Source organism: Rhinolophus sinicus, chromosome 11 (genome assembly GCF_057876585.1).
Source record: "Rhinolophus sinicus isolate RSI-liver-muscle chromosome 11, RSI-T2T, whole genome shotgun sequence".
Taxonomy (NCBI): Eukaryota; Metazoa; Chordata; class Mammalia; order Chiroptera; family Rhinolophidae; genus Rhinolophus; species Rhinolophus sinicus.
This window is the reverse complement of record NC_142511.1, coordinates 15,892,022-15,912,831: the sequence shown is the minus strand read 5'-3', so window position 1 is coordinate 15,912,831 and position 20,810 is coordinate 15,892,022. Positions and strand designations below refer to the sequence as shown.

General features: G+C 41.2%; 1 non-coding gene across 1 annotated transcript; it reads right to left on the bottom strand.

Annotated features, from left to right (window-relative positions):
• Positions 1-14,388: 14,388 nt before the first annotated feature.
• On the bottom strand, positions 14,389-14,457 carry LOC141569395 (small nucleolar RNA SNORD2). Its single transcript, XR_012493013.1, has one exon. It is a non-coding gene; the product is annotated as a small nucleolar RNA SNORD2 (small nucleolar RNA).
• Between the last annotated feature and the right edge of the window lie 6,353 nt (positions 14,458-20,810).

Below are 20,810 nucleotides of genomic sequence, written 5' to 3'. Positions count from 1 at the left end.
GTATAATCAAACAATACGGTGAATGTTTAAATTAAAAACAAAAAATTATTACAGTAAAAGACACATTGCCATTAATCCCCCTCAAAAGACACTCCCTCACTTCAAGCACACTTATCCCATTGTGCTTGCCACTTTCTGAAGCAGTTCTGGGAGTCCTCTTTCATCATGAGTGTCTTTAGTTGCGCTGTCATGGCTGCCTCGATGTCCTGAATCATTTTGACTTCGGGGAAGAGCCAGAAGTCACACAGTGCCAGATCTGGTGAATAAGGTGGATGAGGATACACTGTAATGTTTTTATTTGACAGAAATTGCCATGTACCAGAAAGGAAGTGTGACATGGAGCCTTTCCATTGTGATCAAAACACATGGTGCATGCTGCTGCCAAGTGCCATCCAAAGGAAAGGCAGGGATCTTCAATACGGGGAGCAGTGCAATGAACCTCAGTAACAGTATGTGACAAGTTTCAGCTGGTTCAGTATAGTCAGTCGGGTGTGAGCCACACCTGAGAGAAGGTGTGTTTTCAAGTGTGCCGTAAATCATCCTCCATCATGACAACGCTCCATGTCACACATTGTTTCTGGTATGGCAATTTCTGTCAAATAAAAACATTACGGTGTATCCTCATCCACCTTATTCACCAGATCTGGCACTGTGCAACTTCTGGCTCTTCCCCAAAATCAAAATGACCATGAAAGGTAAATGCTTTGAATCGATTCAGGACATGGAGGCAGCCACAACAGTGCAACTAAAGACACTCACGAAAGAGGACTTCCAGAACTGCTTCAGAAAGTGGCAAGAACAGTGGGATGAGTGTGTTTGAAGTGAGGGGCAGTATTTTGAGGGGGATTAACGGCAATGTGACTTTTACTGTAATAAATTCTTTTTATTTAAACATTCAGCATATTGTTTGATCACACCTCATAAATGGAAAATAATAATAAATGTGACTATATAAAAATAAAGATTCTACATAGAAAAGAAATGCCATAAACTACTTAAGGAAACAAGCTACACTAGAAAAAATATTTACGACACATATTCACAAATGTTCAAGTCTCTGAGGGGACCAGTAAATGGCAGCCCTCTACCTCGCTTAGTTCTGAATAAATTGAGAAAAACAACAACAACAACAAAAGAATGGCATATGGAGGCCAAAATCACAGCTTTATTTCTGGTAAAGACTTAGTTGCAGTGTATTGCTTAGAGTGAGAGTCAAATGGGCCAGCTAACAGGAGCCTAGAGGAAGACAGTTCATAGAAAGTGTAAGACGTGCCTGGTACACCACAGCTGCACTGGCTTTTCTCTGATTTTGAACACCCCAAGCTTGTTTCTACCTCAGAGACTTTGTGCTTGTTTTTCCTTCTTTTGCATATGGAATGACCCTTAGCTAGACATTCTTGGGTTGGCTACTTCTCATTATTTATACCTCAGCTCACATCTATCTCCTCACAGAGACCCTTAACACCAATTTTAAAGCAGGCCACCATTCCTTCACCACGATCGCAAGCACTTACTGCCTTATTTATTAGGTTGGTGTAAAAGTAATTGCGGTTTTTGCAATTATCTTGAACCTTTTAAACCGCAATTACTTTTGTACCAATCTAATATATATTTACTTACTTTTTTAATTTATTATTTATTTGAATAATTATGTTGTGTTTATTTTCCTCCACTAAAATATAAGCTTCGTTAGAACAGAGATCTGTCTTGCTCATCACTGTATCCCCAGAACAGTACCTGGCACATAGTAAGTGCTCAATAAGTATTCACTGAATAAATGGGGGGAGGGGGTCACTGAAATAAACAGAGCATATGTTGAAAGAGCCTAGAAGGGTCTACAATTTGGGAAAGAAGTTTTCCAAAAGGATGTGAAGGGGTGATTTTTAAATGAGGACTTGAATGAGTAGGTACTAACCAGACTGGCCTTTGACTCCAACTGAGAAAAAGGGAGGGGGATCTTCCAAAGATTGGGACTAAAAAGCCATGCTTGGAAAAGAAACAAAAAATCCAAGAAAGAAAAGAGCCCTTTGTTGGGATTGGGAAATCAGACTGACAGATACAAGGCAAGGGAAAGTTGAGACTGGAAATATAAGCAGAGGGGAAGATCACGAAAGGGTTTTGTGCCAAATTAAGGAATTTAGGTGTTTTCTTAAGGACGGTAGGGAACTATTGAAAGAACTGAGCTTGGAAGTAAATGATCAGATCTATGTTTTCAAAAGATTTTGTCCCTAACACCTAATACAGTCTGTTGCCAGGTTAATTCCTCAAAACGCCAAGGAATGAACTCTATGGGGAGAACGGGTTTGAGGGGAGCTACACTAGAGATAGGATGACAGCAGGCTGCTGCTCTCCCCCAGGCGAGAAATGATGGTGGCTGGCCTCAGGAAGTGACCTGTAGTGGAGAGAAGTGGTTGGATATACCAGGGGTGCCAAAAAATGCATACAAGTGGACACTTTGGTCAAGGTTACTCAAGCAGTAGTTCGCCATAATCAGAAGTGTCTGGACGCTGATGGTAACCACTTTGAGCATCTCTTGTAATTGCAGAAGTCAAATGTGATTGTAATCATCTTTTGTTATTGCTATATATTGAGTATTACAATTTTCGTAGTTTTTTTCGTTTATTAAAATGTGCATACATTTTTTGGGCACCCTTTGTATTGCTGCATCTGCCTGCACCCCACCTCTCACCCCAATGGTCCTGACCGTGCAATCTCCACCCTGCAGGTATCTTACCAGCTTTGCAAAAGGGCAGAAGACACCATCCTAATTCTCCACTCTCCCAAATTCCCACCTGATTATTCCGTCAGATTTGGGGACATCACGAAACTAAAGGAGCCTCCTATTTTAGCGAAAAAGAGCATCGGGGGAGTGGAGTTGGGATTGGGATACAGGGAGGGAAAGGAGAGATCATTCACCAGGTGGTGCTGTTGGAGCCAGGCATCCACCCTTATCTAACTACCCGGGTTCCTTAAGGACAAAGGGAGGGAAAGTGCACAGGTTCCTTTTTGGTGCCCCTTCCTCTCCTCTCAGCTCAGAATCAGCAGGGTCTCTTTTTTAGCTTTTTCCAACCTTACCATTAGCCCTAGACAGCCTACGATCATATCCCTGTCTTTCAAACAAAGGCCTGAAAAAGAAATGGCAAGACTCACTCAACTGAATCCTTTGGCGATTGCGTAGTCTCATTTTCCTCATGGAGGAAGGGCTCATTAAGTAAGACCTGACATTCAGCCATGGCCCATGTTTACTGAAAACTAAAGAGGAAAAACTCTACAAAGCCAGCTGCAGAAAGAGGCAAGTCCATCCCGTGTCAAACCACAATCCTGGAAATTGAATGTTTAATTCATAAAGTAAATTAGAAGAGATTACTTGTACAAGTAGCTGCAATGTCCTTAAAATTATTCTTTAACTGAGGAAAAGTTTTTTGACCTTTGGAGAAAATGCTTGCTTCTAGCTATGACTAAAAAGAGATTTCCTTCTTTCTCTGTTGTGTTAAGAATCTTTTCTTCTTATAAAGAAGGCACCACAGTGATTTATAACTGTCATAAAAGCCTGGAATCCTTTTGAGGTTAAGCTACTCAGCTATTCAACTTTTACTACAGAAACTTTGAAATTCAAAAAGAAAAAATAATGTAAGTTTTTGAAGGACATGTGTTGCTGTAGGTGATCCTGTTAATTAAAAGTGATTGCCTGCTAGGAAATCATACTTTAAAAAGTTTCATGAATTTATTAGAACCCTGAAGGTATCTTTGTATGCACAGAGCTTTACACGCCATTTATGCAATTTTGTTTCAGATCTGCTTAAAGTCTTGCTGACACTCCCAGAGCAGAGAACAGCACTGCAAGCATGCGTATGTGTTTTGGCTAATTGAATTATGTGAAAATACATACTAATGAAGCGTTAGCAGAGGTGTTTGCTGTGTAGACTCTGCCTCTAATTTCTTCTAAATTAGGAGCATCTTTTTGGAACAGATGAATGTTTTAGGAAAGGCTGCCTTCTTATAAAAAAAAAATAGCACACTGTGTAATATTGTGATTCATTTTTTGCATGCTAAAAAGCTCTCTGCACACCTGATGTGCACATTGGAAGGGCAAAATCTAAAAGGCATTTTTAATTTTAAAAATGTGCTGCTCTGGAAAGACCAGTGATGTGTAATTATCCAATAAAATTAATGAGCTAATTATTAATCTCTTAAAACATTTTGGTGTTTTTTTTTCCCTTTAATACACTTTTAAGAATGATTGTGTTTGGTTTTAATGAGGATTATTATTTAATGGTCTTATTTGGATTATTTTTCTGCATGTCTGTTTGGAAATAGTACCTCGTCACATTTGTTGCTGTGATTCTGAGATCCCCTGATGCCGGTAGTTGAAAAATTCGCTATGGAAAGGCTGTTGTTTTGCATAGGAACCCAGGGAGCTATCAAAGTTGGAGAACATGCCTCTGTTTGCTGTGGAGGTGGGCAGGCGCTGAAGTCCCCAAGCACCGCGGGGGCCTCAGGCGACAGCAATCAGCTAATTGCCTAATAGGAATGTGCCAGAGTTCCACAGTCGTCTTCAGGTCACATAAACCAGAAAGCAGCTTGTTTGCTCTCTCTTACTTGGTCGTAGTGCACGGTGTGGTCTGTTTCAGGAGATAGGCCCAGCTAGAGCAGGTGGGAGGAGGGGAGGGAGCAGGAGGTGGGGAGGGAGGGGCGCTTGATACACCCCAAAGAAAACTTCCTGGATGCCGCTCATGGCTCAGGGCCAAAATGACGGGAGCTTCTCGAGGAAAGAAACCAAGAGAAAACTTGGGCTCACCGCGCGGTGCTCTAATGTGCATGTTTAGAACACAGAGAGATGTACCTTAGAAATAAACGTAATCTGAGTCTACGGTGGAAATCGTCCACACAACTGAAACACTGGACGCTTGGAAAACAGTTTGAGGGATGATAAGCCATAGAAAGTGATCGGCTGGGGGGGGGGGGGGGGGGGATGCATATATCTGGTTTAACATTACATGTATAAAACACGAAATTATATGCGTAAATATATATGCGTAATTTGTGTGACCATAGAGAGAATTATCCTTCATTATCAAAAGATTAATATCTTGACAGAAATGGTGTGATTCATGTAGGACCATGAAATCCTGCACAGAAAAGTTGCTTTTCAGTTTGGGGCTAGAACTACCAATCCCAGAAAGTGTCACCAGGTCTCCCACGTTTCATTTCTCACCTCAGAGAGAGGGGAGCATCCTCACGCACCCCACCCCACCCCACCTCCACCATCCCTGAGAGTCCCCCACCCCCAGCCGATGCCCACATTGCTGTAATGTTCCATGGTTACGCATCTATGCCATGTCATTTGTATTTTAGTAGTTTCCTATAGCAATTCTTCTGCCTCCCTGCTTGTGGTGTCTCCATAAGTCCCCACTTTTTTTTCTGGACAGTCCTGTTTTCTCATACTTTATAAGGGTAGTAAACCAGAGATCCAAAGAGTTCAGTTCAAAGGCCTTATTCTGCCACTTACTAGTCTTGTTCACGTCACTAACTCTCAGTATTGGTTTCCAAATCAGTAAAATGGGAAACAAAAGAAAACCTAGTCATGCCTATCTCACAAGGTCATTGAGAAGCCCAAAGTCTTGTGGAAAAGGCTTTGAAAATTTAAAATGAGCTGACAGTATTATCACAGAGCAAAACATGAACACCTGGGGAAGGAAAAGGAAGGAAGCAGAAGGAGGCAGAGGGTGAAGGTAATGCTACCCTAGTGCGGTCCTCAACTAGCCTTCCATGGAGCTCTGAATCTGCAGTGACTCTTCAGAGTTCCTCCAATTGGTATTAGGGGGCCATCGCTTAATTCTCCTGATCTGAGCAGTCATTGGATTCGGGCTGTCCAGGGAAGGGGTTTTCTTCAGCAGAGACAATAGCCTGGAAGCAGCTGACTGCGTGAGGCCTTCCTCTGTTCCTGAAGTGGGTCCGGGTGGCACCCACCACAATGTTCAACACACTGATCTTTTGCTTGTGTACTTCTGGAAGAAGCTCAGTACACTGTCCTGCTGGCAGAATGCATTGCTTTCTGTGCTGGCCTTCAGAAATTACCTAGGGTTAGAACACCCAAGGTCTAGGTCTGATTCTGCACTCATCTCAACTAGCTGAGCCTCTCTAACAGACTGGGTGGCAGGTCCCTAGTAAAAGGTTCTCACTCTTTCCCTCTCTCTTCAATTTCTCTGCAATGTTATGTGGGGAACACCTCCAAGCTCTGCCTCTTCAACCATCCTCTCTTAACTTCCCCCCAGCTCTTATACTTCATCCTTTGGACCACCACTGCTGGGCCTCGGACATCACACCCAGGGTCTGCAGCCACGTATCACTTCTGTCCATTGACCCACCCAGGCTAGGCTCCTGGACTCCAGCCCCAGTCAGAGTCTAAGCTGTGTACGTAGCTACGAGAAGAAGTCAGACACTGATAACGTGCCTTAAAGCCGTCACTCAACATCTCTCTTCAACTCTAAAACAAGAAGGTCTGTTCCTTCCAAACTTACTTCAAAATTATTGGTTTTCATGATCAGAGCAGGTGGTGGGAATATATGGTGTGTGTGTGTGTGTGTGTGTGTGTGTGTGTGTGTGTGTATGTGTGTGTGTGTTTAGTGTATGTGTTTGTGTGTTCATAGACATGTATTTGCTGGGTACATAGGTGGATGGGTGTGTGTCCCATAGCTTGGATGAATTCTCCCAAATAATCTATGGTCTGCACCCTCCTGTCACCATTTGTGTATTTGGGGAACACAGTCATTATCATGCAATAGCTAATAAAATATTTTACCAACAATTTTTGATAAATATTATAGCGTATGGAGTTGAAGCCCTAGCACTCTAAATGGTACATAGCGATCTCTGTAATAGGTGTCAGGGGCCTATTTCCTTACTTCCTAAACACCTAAAACCCATGTCTAACGCCATTTGTTCACTCAATAAGCATCAAATGCCTACTATAGGCCAGACCGTGACCTATGCATGAGCCATGGAGCCATAATTAATACACAATCCTTGTCTCAAGCAGCAACCAGATGCCTTAATAGAAATTCAAACAGGATCACGAAAAGATGAAATTAGGCTGTATATAAAATAACTATCTTCTTTTGAATAATGGGTGTTTTTAGTGATATATCTTTTCAAAGATGCTCAATTTTTATTATGAGAAGTTCATGTAAATATATATCAACAAAGGAAGCTTTTCCTTCTTACTTCCAAACATAATAGTCAGTCTTGTACTTCAGTCCATATGGAAAACCAATTTTGAATTGATGAATGTTAACGCACTTTCCAATCCATTTTATGGGCTTGTTGTATAATAAAAGCCACTAGCTAATAATATCTTTACATCGCATTTTTAATTTGCAAAGTGTTTCCATATCTATTATCAAATTTGAGCCTCATAAAAACCCTAGTAGGTGACCGGAAAGTGTTAAACCCATTACACGGAAAAGGCACCCAAGGCACAGAGCAAACTGAGTGATTGTCTAAGATCACTCAGCCAATCAGTTAAAACAAAACTAAATCTAGTTCCCAGATATCTTTCCACAGAGAATATGTATATTCAGATTTTTTTCAAAGTAAGTGAATTTTTTATGGCCTCAATCACACATGCTACTTCCACCCCCACCAACAACTTGAGAGGGTATCTCTCAGCTTGTCAGCAGCCCACGTGACTATTGGATAAAATGATCTGTGATAAGTATCAATTTATACGGATTACTGATTAAAGAGGACTATTACGAGCCCAGCGTCCTAACTTGTCAAGCGCAAGGATACAATTCAAGCTCTCTGGCATCCGACCTGCTTGCTACTTGTTACTAATGGTGTGAAATTTGGGGAATTATTCCATATTTTAAGGAGTATTCTTAAACTTGCTTGTGTATCTTGAAACACAATATTAGAGGCAGCAGGTAAGCATCTGCCTTTCCGTATCCTCTCCTCTGGCCTTCAATAAGAGCATCGCTATCTTTCAATCGGAAAGAGGACATTTTTACTCAGCATACAAGAAGTGGGAAGCCTGATTTTCAATAGTTGGGCCGGTTCACTTCACTACAACCCACGGGACTTTCCCTTGTCTTTTGCCTGTGATCAACACTGAACTTGACAGGCTACCTGAGAATGCCTCAGAGGCCAGAATAGTGAGAAAGATAGCCAACTGGCTGGTGGTGGGTAAGGTGGCTGTGGGGCCTGCCCGCTTCTTACCCCCAACCTTCATGCTCACCTCCTCCAGAAAGATCTCCCTGATAAATTCCTTTCCTTACCTTAAATCCCTCCGGTCTTTTCATGGAAAGTAACCACAAAATGCCCACACTACAATGTTAAATTTTAAAAAAGAAATCAGGCAACAAAATTGTATATGCAAATCTACTTTCATGAGATAATTCATAAAATAATCCTAAAGGCAAGTTCATTTCCTATCTCTGATATAATATTGTCTTTAGAAATTCAAATATTAATGATGTATACATATGTAACTACACGTATACATGTACTTGCATGGAACATGGATTATTCATGATGCTAGAAAAAACTTTACTTGTAAAAATAAGCATAATAAAAAATCTATCATATCTATGTGTACATGTCTTTTTAAGAATATCAGAACTGGTGATACAACAATGTGAATGTACTTAACACGACTGCACAATGTTGTTTTATTTTTAAAGAGTAAATAGAGTATGAGTGAAAGACAGTTCTACAAATGAAGTCTATACGTTTAAAAAAACAGAATAATGATATTAAAATATTAAGCAACTTCTTTTCTTTTTCTGGAGTGATGGATTGCAGTTAACAGTTATTTTTATCTTTATTATTATATGTATTTCCTACATTTGCATAGGATGATTAATATTACTCTTAAAAAATTAGTTAATTTTATGATTTCAAAAATACTCAATAAAAATAGTGACTGTGTTTATCAATTTGTTTTTTTAGACATGTTGTTTTGTATTTATTTTCACATTGTTTCACGTGCAGATTTTATTTCCTCAAGGGGACTGCAGATTCCTAGTGGGTCTTCTCGTTGTTTTGCTGCCTTCGTTTTATACACACTAACATTTATATGTTCATCCATGATACTCTCACCCTCATCCACCTAAATAAAGAAGAGAGAAGCCTGCTTTGACCAAATCTTGACAACCATTGCATGTCTTCTGCAAATATAAATATCCGATCGTGAGACGATGTGAAACATTTTAAATTGGTCAAAACCAAGACACACACATGAGCCACTCATACTGTTGTCATTGCGTTCATTATAAAAGCTCATCTACGTTAATTTTGGCCAGGGTTCCCATCCTCTGTCTCCAGGCACAGGCTGCACACTGAGCTGGCATCCTTGCTGTGGGCAGAACAAAACAATTTATTGTTATTGGCAAGTTGGCCAATTTCATCATTAATCGATCACTCGCTTTTTCCAGTGTGGCCCTGAGGCGCTCCTCTAGGGAGCAGAGAGGGAGAGCAGGATTTGCTCGGTCAGTCATGGCAGCAACAGACTGTGAAAGAAACTGTCAAGTTATTTCCTCAATAAAGGACGGTCACTTGCTTTTGCAACAGCGTGTGTTTCAAACCAAAGGAAAATCAGGCCCAGGATTTCCATCAATTTGGTCTTCACAGTACAAGTTTGTTATTAACGCTGATATTAGGCTGTGCATGCTTCTCCCAGTAGCATAATTTTCATGCAAAGGAAGGTACCAGAGGAGTATGAGTGTCCTGTCCCCTCAGCTGCCTTGCCCTCACTGCAGACTCAGTCCCCAGCTGTCACTTCATCTGGAGGCAGCAGGTTGGAAGAGGAGGCAGCCTGACACCCCAGGTCTGGAATGCCAAGGACCTAGTTGAGATGCAGACAATAGGTCTTTGCTCCATTTTATTGCTACAAGCACCAAACTCTGGAGAGTATTGATTGATAAGGGGCCAGGATAAACAAGAAGTCAAGGCCTGCGGAGTAACAGGACTTTGAACCTCAGTCACTGCTGAATTTACAGATAACTCAAGTGAAACTGTCAGTTAAAGATGGAAAAATGAAATGAGATTTTCATCCGCTTTGGATACATAATGACTCAGGAGAAAAGGCTCTTCTAAACAGTCATGTTCCCCACTCAGGGGCTATAGTCATCATTCTAGAAAAGGCCCCACGGTGGGAGCCACCATGTAATGTGCAGTGCTGATAATCACGCATTACATCACAGAAGCAGATGGCTGGTCTCCTTGCATATGTGGATAGCTCACTACCTTACTTTGCATCCCATATTCTAATAAATCACAATAGCACATTAAATATAATGTGTTTTCTAGCCACTCACATCTAGGGCTTAAGACAGAAGAAAAACATGCATTCATGCTCTTTTCAACCCCTTATCCTAAAAAACACAAAACTACAACAACAAACATCACAGGACCTTTCCACGTTTCACTTTTAATTCCAACTCAAACTGATTGCTAGTATTTTTAAGGATAGGAACCATGTTTTCCACACAATTTGCCTCCCCCATAATGCCTAACCCAATGCTCTGTACTCTGAATACAATGCATGCTCATGAGATTAATGGAAACTAGCATGTGTTTAGCATGTTTTAATCTTCACAGTACTTTTCCATCTGGGCACACCTCACTGTGTCCTGCTGAGCTGAGAGCAGGAAATTGAAGGGGTTGACTTGTCCTGTATCATAGAGGATGTGTGACAGAGTTGGAACCAAACTCAGGTCCTACATTTGCTCAGATGTTTATTGTGCCCTGAGATTATGAGTTTTCCACTTTGAAAATACAAAAATGGTGAAAAGATGTCGAATGGTTGATGGAGTTAAGAAGTTATTTCAAGACGTGGGGCAGTGGTTAGTTCTGAAAGTGCACAAATCATCATCTCAAAACCAAAATAGAGAAAAGATGTGTTTGTATATTCGAAATGCCCTGTCCAAATCATTGATTTGGGAGAGTTTAGACTTTCTGAATGCTACATACATAGCTGTTGTTGGTATGCCAAGGGAAAGGTAAACCACTCAGTCATCTTAGCAGATTTTTTGAGGACATGAAAAGAACACAGCAAAACAGGATGATCTCATTTACACATTATACCTCACTCAGGGTAGTTCTTGCATGAATGTCCCAAGTTAATGAATTTCATAGAAAAAGAATAAATGGCCTCTTTACTAATCCTGCTAGGAACATCTAAAACACAGAACAAGTACTCTTACTGTAAAGTCATATTAAAGGATTTAATTAAAGTGTTATTCTCTCATTTCCCATTAGAATGAAATTCTACAAGGGAAGTGACAAAGATTCTCTTCTTGACCAAACTCTAACCAGGCCCCTCTGAGCTCTCTTCTTGACTAGGCCTCAACCTTGGCCTATAAAAACTTGGACAAACACTAGCAGCCTACGGCCACATCCCTGAGATGGTCCCAGCCCCCCTTAAAGTGCCTGAGAAAACTCAAGCCTGCCAAAAGAATTTACTGTTTGTTCCCACCAACACCTGTAGATAGGGCCCGTGTCTCCCAGTCTCTGTGGGAGGGGAGGAGCCTAACTTTGATAAACACCAGTTAGCAAACCCAGAGAGGTTTCCCATGGACCAACCTCCCTTCTGCTTTTTGTAATTTACTTCCCAGACTCTACTGAGCCCCCACTCACTCCCCTCTCTAGTTCCTCATTCTCTGCTTAAAGCGTCCAGCACCTCTGTACAGATTGAAGCTGAGTTCGGTTCACACCAGATTTTTTTCCCTACTGCAATAGTTATTACTGACTAAACTTGTCCTTCCCTCTTTAACCAGGGTCCCACTTTGTTTATCTTTGACACTTCTGCCTTGCTACCTCTGTGTCTCCACTGTTTATACAATGTTTGTTCACAGCACCCACTCAATGGGTATTTGTTAAAGGAATGGATGAAGACATGTAGCGAGTATTCACTGTGAGGAATCCATGGAGAACTCAGCCCTGATGTTTCACTCCTTTCCCATGTTGGCCCATGGGTACGCGATTTCGGAATTCGACTTCTCAGCTGTCCCAGAATGCCACTGCATGGGCTGACTTCTGCCTGTGACCTGACCTTGGGACATAGCTGGACTGGCCTAACAGTTCTTTCCTTCCCCTCAACACATGCTTTTCCAAGATGTCCATTGTATCCCAAGCATAGCCTCTGAGCGAGTTTGCAGGGAGAATGGATTTTACCGGCATTGGAACTCACTCAAGGTTGTGGATTCCAAATTTGAAGCTGAACTTGAGCTTCTCTCGGTTCAAGTTGCAATGAGCACTGGCAAAAATGTGACCTCCTAGTTCAAGAATAAAAGCTCCTGGGGTTTCTTAGCTATCAAATTGCTCTTACAAAAGATTCTGTTGAGTCGAGTGTAAAAGAATCAGAGTCTAAAGGATTTAATTTCTCTTGAAATATTTGATGGTTTCATGGTGAAGAGGGCATTTATTTAGCAATAGGAATGTGAAGTCTTGCTCATCTCAAAATGTTTGAAAGAAGTGAAGATATTTTTACAACACCGCTATCTTTTCTCCCTGAATAGAGTGTGAAAAGTTGCACTAAATATTCCTAGGCTAATTTCTTTACCGTAGAAATCAACATTATCCTAGATAACATTAATTCAGGACACAGCAATGAACCAGAACATAAGTTCAAATCTCTTTAAAAAAAAAAAAAAAAGCAGCAACAAGAAAAAATTAAAATTGCCCAAATTCAACAGCCATGTTGGAACTCAGCACTGCTAAAACATGGGCCTGGTTAGGACTTGGAATAAGCGTGGCTTCTTTTTTAATGCTATTTGTTGAAAAATGTTTTGCCTATAGCTATAAATATTTCTTACTACCATCTCAGAAAGTTCCAGAGGCCCCAGGCCTTTCTGACTAAATATGGGATCCTTCTGGGTTCAGAACTATCATTTACCTTCACACTTTTACTGCCTGGAACGTTTCAGGGAAATACTGTGAGGCACCACGAGCTCTCCAGGCCCTCGTGTAATTCCAGCAATTAAGAAATACAAAATTATTAGATGTTTTCTCTATGCTCAAGCCTGAGCTAGGAAACAGAAGAGAAAGCAACAGGCCTTTATAATCTGGGATTGAAGACAAGAGTTACACAGATGAGGGAATTTGTAAACAACTATCAATAGCCAATATAGATTACATAATCATTAGTGAAAGGGATTGTTCTCAGTGCCTTGCATGTATTATATCATTTTATTCTGACAACTGTCTTAAAAGACATACGCTTCTACATCCCCAGTTACACAAGAGCACACTGCAGTAGGATAGACTGAACCTTGCCCAACATGACACAGCTGGATAGTGATCAACTTCTGTCTATCCAGAGCCTGAATGCCAAACCTCTTCCCACCACTGCCTTCAAACATGTGTGTCCACATGTAAAGGTTAAAGCACGTGTGTGTGCACATAGAAATATGTACGTGATCATTACAAACTGAGAGCAGAGCTTGCCAGTTCAGTCCAAATAGAACCATTCTTTCAATACCTTCCTTGCATGTTAATCTATGTTTGATTCGAAAATAGATATTAAGCACTTGTTATTGGTACGTGAAGAAGAATTAAGTCATGGTCTCTATTCACAAGGGGGATAACAAAGGCTGAAAATGCTGTCACAGTGAAAGGAAGGAGATCATCAACCACAGCTGGGGACATAGACACGTTTTCATAAAAGACAGATTAATTGAGCTGGGCCAGAATTTCACAGAGATGGGAATATGGGACAGTGGGATGACATTATTTGTGTATGTTTATCTATAGTACGAAAGAAGCCACTTCCATATCACAATGGTTTTTGCTTCATCATCCTTTTCTGCATGCCGTCTCAATTGCTTACTTGCTACACCTGACCCAGACCTTATTCACCAACAGGGAAAAGGCTGTTGAGAGGACACCGCAAGTGTCAGATATGGACAAATTCAGGGCAGCAGCTTCCACAAAAATCAGCATCAGGTTCATAATTATTTAACAACATGGCATGGCTTCTCCGTTCAATTCCGCCAGTCCTGCCTCTGAATATCCTCTCTGCACGCTCTGCCAGTTAGAATGTTCCCTTCTCAAGCAGTTCCTGAAATCTCATTCCTTCCAAATAATCTTTCCTAATGTGAGAACATTGGCAAATGCCCCTTGGCCTCTCCCTCTCTAATCATGAAGCTTTCAAAACAGCTTCTATCAGGTCACCCAATTTTTAAAACAAGTCCCCCCGCCATCCAAATGCATTCTAACATAATACCAGAACACCAGAAAGAGCTGCTAAAGAGATAAAAGCAAAAAATAGCCATTATACTAATAGATGTTTTTAAAGGTAGGATACATGTTTACCAATCCCACGTCAAACCGTCACTTCTAGCTTACACCGCATATTCCATTGGAAACACGACTTATGCCCAAATAATCAAGTGATCAGCAACAAGTATTCTCTCCATTTCAGGTCAGTTCCGAAAGATGATTGCCATCATTTCACTATAATAATAGATTCTAATAAAAGCCAAATCTAAACAAGACAGATGAACTCATTCGAGACTTGAAAAGCCAGTGTTCACGTTGGTCTCAACCCTCATTCCTTATAATGAACCATGGGTTTATGTTTTAGCTCTTAGGTCATTTCTCCTTTCCACCCTCATTTTCAAAAGTGCACGATCCTCCTGAGACACAGCCTCTGCTCGCCCACCACTCACCTTCATTACTGCTCCAGCTAGCCATGATTTCTCCCCCTTTCTAACTGTGCAATGCTCAGTATTAAATTGTGCTTCCAATGCTATGTGTCTCAACTCGGAGATAGCTGAACCCTGGATGTTGATGGCTTCTCCCTTCTTTGACGGGACCCGGTCAACTTGTGTAATAAAAGAGGAAGGCGAATAGAAACATCACAAAAGCAGAAGAGGTTATTGAAAATGCTCTTTCACTAATAGATACATCCCCCAAAACATACACAGGGAAGATAAATAAGTGTGGCTCTGGAAGAGGAAATGAAACAAATATGGAGATTGTGGGGCATGAAAGGAAAACTTACTATCCTGTCAAGGATGGGAGTGCTGCGCATAAATGACTTAAACTGCAGAAGAATGGGGGGTGGGATTTATTATGCGTTTCTCTCAGAGCAGCATCTTAGACCTCTGGACACTGACGCATCAGAAGGACATTTGCATTTCAACAATGGGTGACTAAATGTACCTGGCTTATCCATACTGTTCTCACACATAAAGACCACACTGGGGTCCACACTTACTGAGCTGTACCAGATGCTCTGCTAGGTCTGGATCACGGAGAAAGGCAAATACACAATAATCAGTGGAGGCCAAACCATGTCTTGAATATATTCTGATTTTCTCATGTCTCCAATAAGAAATCACTTCATAAAATGGAGGGTGATCTCTGAGCAAGTAAATTATCCAGCAGCACAAGTATTGAAGAAGGGATTTTACCCATCCGCAGCTTACGGAGGAAAAATGGAGACAGTAAGTGTGAACATTCACATGCCCTTAACAATGACAGGCAGAAAGTAAGAAAATTAACGATCATAGTTAAGGAAATAATTGGCAACTTTTAGCTGAATAATGTTGATAACTGTCACCAAAAAAGGTTGAAGCAAGCTATAGATGAAAATAAGATAATGGTCTTCCTCTGAAGTATAGGAGGAAAGCAAAGGTTATGTAAATCCCATGCAGGAAAGTAGCAAGGATACTTTACTTACACTAAGGAGTTTAGTTTTCTATCTTCCCTGGGTGACATTATATTTTACTAGTGCAGAAAATGCTGGAATTAATCATACAAACTGATTATTATAAATAAATAGGGAGAGGTTGGTAAAAAAACAAACGATTGCTTACTAAAGAATTATATTTTTGTAGAACAAATACAAATGAAGATTTTAAGTTATGTTAAGTTCTGGTTCCCTAAATTATATTGAAAGAAAGCTGAAGACCTAAGTAGTAATAAGCATTGAATGGATGACAACAACTCCCTAAAAGGGAAGGAAACCACAACCAACAAGCTATTCCATCTCCTTAAGGAGAACTTTTTGCCATTCTATTTTGTGACCCGAACTATTCACTGATTTATTGAATTAATACACTGCTTCATCGTGTCGCTTTGGGACGCAACAATATTTCATGAAGTAGCCTGGGATTTGAAGCAGATTGGCTTCTAATGAGAGATCTGCCATATTCTTACACCTTGAGAAGATTGTATTACCTCACTATCCCCCATATGCAAAATAGAGAGTAATAAGACCTTGACAGTGTGTTTAAAGGTTCTACACAGGGAGCATAGTCACTTGTATTCCCTTGACTAAAGAAGAGTTCTCTTCCACCAGGGAAGGCAGTCCTCTTCCACCTAGCAAGAAACTTTGGGAGGCACGTACGGAAGGTGACACCGCTTAGCCAGTCAGATAGGCTGAATCAATCCTGGACATCAATGGGATGACAGATATCATGTAAGTGTACAAACTTGCAGCTAGTAGATAAATAAATTCTTGGGTTGTAATGCATAGCACAGACGATGATTGTTGATCATAGTCAACGATACTGTCTTATAAACTTCAAAGCTGCTAGGAGACGAGATCTTAGTTGTTCTTATCACAAAAAACATATTATAATTATGTGTTGTGATAGAGGTGTTAGCTAATTCTTTGATGGTAATCATACCGCAATATATAAAAGTATCAAATCAACAGGCTGTACACCTTAAAATTATAAAATGTTGTATGTCAATTGTATCTCAACAAAATTTAAAATAAAAAAAAATTGTTAATTTTTTCTTTCAATGTCTTTGCGTGCAAAGTGCTATGTTGTAAATATGTATCTTATTTCGCCTTACGGCAAAATTAAATAAATGCTTAGTTTGCACCCAATGACAAGTTTGCTCCATGAAATAGCCATACAGTGGCCATGTACCCTCAAAATTTAGGTGGATTGTTATTTGTAGTGCCCTTTCTTATATTTTGATTTCAAGAAATTAGCCAAAGTCATAAACATGACCACCATGTATACAAAAGCAAACTACACACTAAATGAAGTAAATAAAATGAAAACAGAACATTAAACCAGCTTCAGAGGGAAAATGCCTGTTTGGTTGAGAAATCGAGTGGGCAGGTGGTGTATGCATAAGAGATAAAGGATTCTTTTTTTTTTTTAAGATTTTTTTTTTTCTTGGGGAAGGGGAACAGAACTTTTATTGGGGAACGATGTGTACTTCCAGGCCTTTTTTCCAAGTCAAGTTGTTGTCCTTTCAATCTTAGTTGTGGAGGGTGCCGTTCAGCTTCAAGTTGTTGTCCTTTCAGTCTTAGTTGTGGAGGGCGCAGCTCAGCTCCAGGTCCAGTTGCCGTTGCTAGTTGCAGGGGGCGCAGCCCACTATCCCTTGCGGGACTCGAGGAATTGAACTTGCAACCTTGTGGTTGAGAGCCCACTGGCCCATGTGGGAATTGAACCGGCAGCCTTCGGAGTTAGGAGCATGGAGCTCCAACTGCCTGAGCCACCAGGCCAGCCCAAGAATTCATTTTTTTAACAGGCTACTATAAAATGACTTGATTGGATCATCTAACTTTTAAACCTAGGTATTTTTGAGCTATTTTCACCAAACTGTGTTTGTTGTAATGGAGACACACTTATAAGCTCCAAGTCCCAATTGCCAGTAGTGACTTCTTTCATCCCCAGCTGGCCCCAAACTGTCCCCATCCTTGAGGATGAAGATCTTACCTCTCTGATTCACCCTGGTCATTCCTCTGGCCTGGGAAGTGTCAGTTCTAATGAGCAGGAGAAGGACTGAGATTCTTCAATGAGCATGAAAGAATGGAGGGACGCCTGTTAAATGCCATTCACAGCTCTAAATAGCCATTCAGATTAGTGGTCGTGGTTCCTAAAGGACGGGTCCCACACTGATGTGTGTGCAGACCTCTTTCAAGGTCAGTGATCCATGCAACTCGAGTGGTAATGGGATCCGACCCTTAGTGTCAAAACCTGCACCTGTTAGGCTCAGAACAATGGGTCATTCTGAAGTCAGCCACTGCAACTTGCTCTTTTCCAGACCAGTGAAAAGAATATCTCATTTCTCTTCAAACTTGGTGACTACCAGGCAAAATACTTCGGTGCTATTTGCAAAATAGCTCACAAGCTGCGAAAATGATGCTATTACAAATGTAACACCACAGACGTGCTCACCTCACATTTTGAGAATAATGCACATTAATCATGTCTTCTTTCCATTTCAGTGGACTGCAAATTAAACTCACACAATGCTTAGAAGAGGAGCAAGAATGTATATATATATATACACACACATATGGCAGGGGGAGAGGAAGGGGGTGCTAATTAAATGTATGTAAAGAGCACATCGACTCATAATTTGAAGCCCTGGGTGCCAGTCTCACTTCTCTCAATAGCTGTGTGACTTTGAGTAAGTCAAGTTATTATGCTTCCCCGTGGAACGGAGAGAGTATCGACATCAGAGCATTGCCAGAGCTCAGGAAATGGACCTTTCCTCTGCCTTGCTTTCAGTGCCATTATTTATTAAGGGTTTGGATTAAATAATTTCTAAGGTTTCTTCTAGTTCCAAAATTCCATTATTCTATTTAGTTCTTTGCTTTCAATCATTCTATGATTCCACATAATCTTAATAGATCAAGCCACACACTCCTTACTATTCACAGAATTGTACCAATATAGTGCACCTTTGATTAAAATGTATATCAGTTAGTCACCTGAATCTGTATTTTCTTATTTTTCTAAAATGAACACTGATTATTTGTGTCATTTTTAGTTGACTTAAGGAGCCATCAGCTTCAACCACCACTTTTCCCTGAGGTAAATAAATAATACTGCAACAGTATTTTGAGGAATGAAAATTCCTCCACACCCTCCCTTCAGAGCTGGTATTAGTTTGTAGTTACACTCCAACACAGACTGGCGGATTCTCACAATCCCTTCCCCCTACCCCCTACCCCACCCCCCACATCCCTCACATACCCACCCCCCCAACCCCTCCCATCCCCTATTATACAGCTAGACTACATTTCCCAGCCTCCCTTGCACATGGGCACAGACATGTGACTTAGTTTTGTTCAATAGAATGTGGGTGAGAGTAATGTATGCCACTTCTAGCTTTGCCCCCAAAATCCTCCCACATGTAATCTGCACTCTCTCTATCTGCCTATTTAATGGAGAGGATTTCCAAAGACTTTAAGGAGACATGGCCACAAGATGGAAGGTTCCCATGTCACCAGGTCACAGCTTTAAGGAGAGCTACCCACAAAAGCTGCCTGACGAGGAACATCCATGTTGGATTATTGTTGAGCAAACTAACAATGTTAAACCTCTTAAATTTGGGGATTTTTACCAGAGTTAAATAACTGATTAATGTTGTCATGTGGGTAATTACTTTAACGCAATGGTAGACTCCAAAGAATGTTACCAGACAAACCACCTCAGATATCAGAAAACAGAAATGCTCACAGAACAAGCTAAAATGCTCCAATCGTGTGATTTATTGAAATGATTTAAAACACACAGGAAGAAGTAAGGAGAAAAACAAGGGGGTAAATTAAGGATTGGGACCATGCTAACTAAATTCTGGGGTACACACACATACACACAAACAGGAAGCTAAAGAGAAAGTGCCAGGAAGAGATAGAGTCTGGAAATTCAAAAACTGAATTTCTGCACTTTCATACAGTTAAAATCACAGCAGAAAATGGATGTTTTAATAACATACCATTCACAGCTATTCTTTATTCCTCAGAAATATCCAAATAACCAGCTGAGGCAAATAACCAGTTTTTGTTCTTGTTTTTGTTTTGGCTTTAAGCAAAAACTTATGGGGGGTGGAGGGTTGACAACTGATCTCCAACTACTAGCAAACAGCCCTTGTGTTCTGCTTTATGACACTGTCTAGGTGTCACACATACCCATTATGCTCACAAATTAGCCTGAGAAGAAAATGTGGGGCCTGCAAAGCTATCCGTATTTCTCAGCATAACATCTTTCTAAGCTCGCCTTCCCTCACCCAGGTCCACTTGCGAACAGCAGGTATATGGGAAGAAGGCCAGGCGCAAGTGGACCAGGTCATTTTGCTGGTGGTTGGTCGCTGGCTTCTATTTTCTGGGAATCGCACAGAGTCAACACGATCGGGATAAGCTGAGTTCATGAGAGGACAAAGAGCGGACGTTGTCCTCTCCGCACAGGGCTTTCCCGTTTCATTAAGCTTGGGATGTGGGGGGCAGGGAAAGTCACGATATAAACATTGGGTAGAGAAAGATGGGTACCTTTGTCTTTTGGCCAATATCAGTTCCTCACAGATCACTCTCCCAGAACAATCAGGTGGAAAGGGCAAAATTCAGTCAACAGATTGCTTTGTCTTCCCATTGGCAAACTTATATGCATGTGGAAACATCTGGAGAGCGGACTGAACTCAGTTTTGAAGTAGATGTGGGACATCATGGAGACATGGCCTCTACCACCATGCTTCATTTCCGTAGCCGGTTACCTGGTCCTCCCAGGAGACTTTGCACGCTTCCTTGCTGCAGAGCATGAGGCGGTGAGATGTACAATGGCTCGGTCACATGCAACCAGGCACTGGGGCTGCACTGCACCACTGTCTCTTTTCTTCCAAGGATCGGTCTAAAAACGACGACACTTGACTCTCCTGGCAGAGCATCAGCCCTCCGTGGAGGGCATCTACCATCAGGACAACTCACTAACTCCAAAGTTCTGAGGGTTCCTACAACTGAGTGCAGCTTCGAACGTGTCAGCTCCAGGTCATGCCGGGGTGGCAAGCACACTTACTCGGCTCCTCTGGGAGGCCAGGCCCTGACAGGGGAAACCAGC